Raw genomic sequence first — 2320 nt, 5'->3', positions numbered from 1 at the left:
AAAAAACAAACAAACAAATAAATAAATAAAAAGGACTGGGGATGAAGTTCGGCGTGAGGTCTCAGATTCTCACACGGGTACAGCAAAAGAGGGAGGGAGGAGGGAAGGAAGGACAAAGGGACACTTTGCCTAAGTCTGCGATGAAACAACAGAAAAAGGGCAGCTTCCCCCAACCGGAAGACAGTTTCATCAGGTGAATCGTAAAGGAAAAACAAATTCATAAGTTCTGTCTCTTGAGTGCTACCAGGGACATTTCCAAAAATGAAGTCTCTCTTCATCAGGATAGAGGTGAAATTATCAAGGCAGTAGCTCCTTGGCAAGGAAAATAGAAAGAGAGAGCATTTGGAAATAAAGTTTCAAAGTGATTCCATTGTTACATGATTTTGTCTAAAAAAAAAAAAAAAAAAAAAAAAAAGTGTGCTCCCAAGATTCTTTCTTATCTGCTCTTCAAATAACAAACCAAAAAAGAACATTTTAATTTGCCTAAAAATCTTCTACATGAAGTGTTTGGGTTTTAAATCCATTCACTGAAAGTATTAGAATGCAATATTTTCCAATTTCTTTGCAAGAACTGAGTGACGTGTGGGAAGATGGAAGTTTGTAAGCCAATTCTGAACAAAATCTTTGTGTAATTGTTGGATGAAACTGAAAACTGAAAATCAGCATCACGATTTGATGAGCTGAGCCCACAGTGCGTTCTGGCTGTCTGAATCTAGGTGTCTCCGCGACGCCCTTCTCAGCTGTGACAGCCATTAACCCGAGGAATACACCAGATTTAAAATGAAATGAGCAGGGCCGGGGATTTAGCTCAGTGGTTCTGACGCCTGCCTGGCAAGCACAAGGTCCCGAGTTCGATCCCAGGTACCAAGAAAATAAAAATTAAATTAAATGAGCAGATCACTGTCCTGCAGAGTGTCAACCCAGGATTTTCAAAAATAAACAAACACAGAGCCGGGTGTGGTGGCGCACGCCTGTAATCCCAGCACTCGGGAGGGTGAGGCAGGAGGATCACTGTGAGTTTGAGACCAGCCTGGGCTACATAGTGAGTTCCAGGTCAGTCTCAAACTACATAGTGAGACCCTGTCTCAAAAAAACAAAACTAACTAACTAAATAAATAAATAAAAAACAAGCACATTCAATCTCCGAGTGAGAGCAAAAATGGGTGTTTACCAAATGGAACACCATAAAAATGACTTCTAAGTGTTGCTCATCTCGTGGCCCTGCTATCCCTTCATTTCTAGTTGTAGTTTTATAATAACATCGTCGGTGTTGTTTATGCATCCGTGTAGAATGTGCATAACAGGGTTCGTGAGGTAGGTATCTTTTTATAACGTGAGTACTGATATATATTCACATATGTGGCCCGTGCATGCGCTTTCTAAGATTCTTTGCGTATCATTTATGAACAAATAGGTGTCACAGTGGCTGCCACACGTTTTATTGACAGGGACATGGGTAATAAAGTTTGAGTGTGAGGAAGCCGGCCCCTCCAGGTCTGGCTCTGGCCAAGACAAGGGACCCACCCTGTCCTGGGCGTGGACATTTATAACAAAGATATTCTTGGACTGGGCCTCACCTGCCTGCGCGGGCCGGGGCATGTGTGTTTTATAGGTGAGAAGTCAGAGGTCCAGCCGCCGGCGGTATACTCCCAGGACTCCGGGAGGCTGAGGCAGGAGAACTTCAAGTTCCAGCCCAGCCTGGAGAAGATGCCCTGGCCTGCATGAAGGAAGCTTTCTTTCCTCTCGCTGCTCAGAGGCCAGGAGAAGGGGGTGTCTTTCTACAGTCTGAGAAGCACAGGGTCCAGGGAGAGTTCACTGAGGCTCAAGGGACACACAGCTGCCTACCTAGCCCCGGGCCAGCAGGAAGCCAGGGACGCCAGGTCACCTTCTAATGCCAGCATCCACGGGGCACCCGGGGCAGTCACACAGCTCTTCCCAACACCCTCCCAAGGCCCGGGCTCACGCGAGGCTGCCAGGCTGGACTCAGGGCCCCCTCATCGTGGCTGGATTGGCCCCCAACACCAGAACCCCCGGGGCGGGGCTGGATGTGTGGAAAGGGAGGGGTGGGTGGGCTTCCACCCAGGCACCCAGCGCTGGAGTTGGGGGCAGGCAGCAGCGAACAGGGCACAAGCTCGGCTCCAAGCCCTGTCCCCTCCATCTGGGCCCCTTCCCAGGCTGGAGAGTCTGGTATGAAAGGGAAGAAGGAAGACCCGGCTCGGGCCCACAGGCACCCCGCTTTGCGGAGACCCCCAAGACCCCGCCTGGCCTCCACATCTGCAAGAGGACGGCCGCGCCCACCTCTGTCGGGGGTCAAAGCCAA

The sequence above is a fragment of the Fukomys damarensis genome, unplaced genomic scaffold (genome assembly GCF_012274545.1).
Source record: "Fukomys damarensis isolate Sample0158 unplaced genomic scaffold, DMR_v1.0_HiC HiC_scaffold_13, whole genome shotgun sequence".
Classification (NCBI taxonomy): domain Eukaryota; kingdom Metazoa; phylum Chordata; class Mammalia; order Rodentia; family Bathyergidae; genus Fukomys; species Fukomys damarensis.
This window is presented reverse-complemented; position numbering follows the sequence as displayed.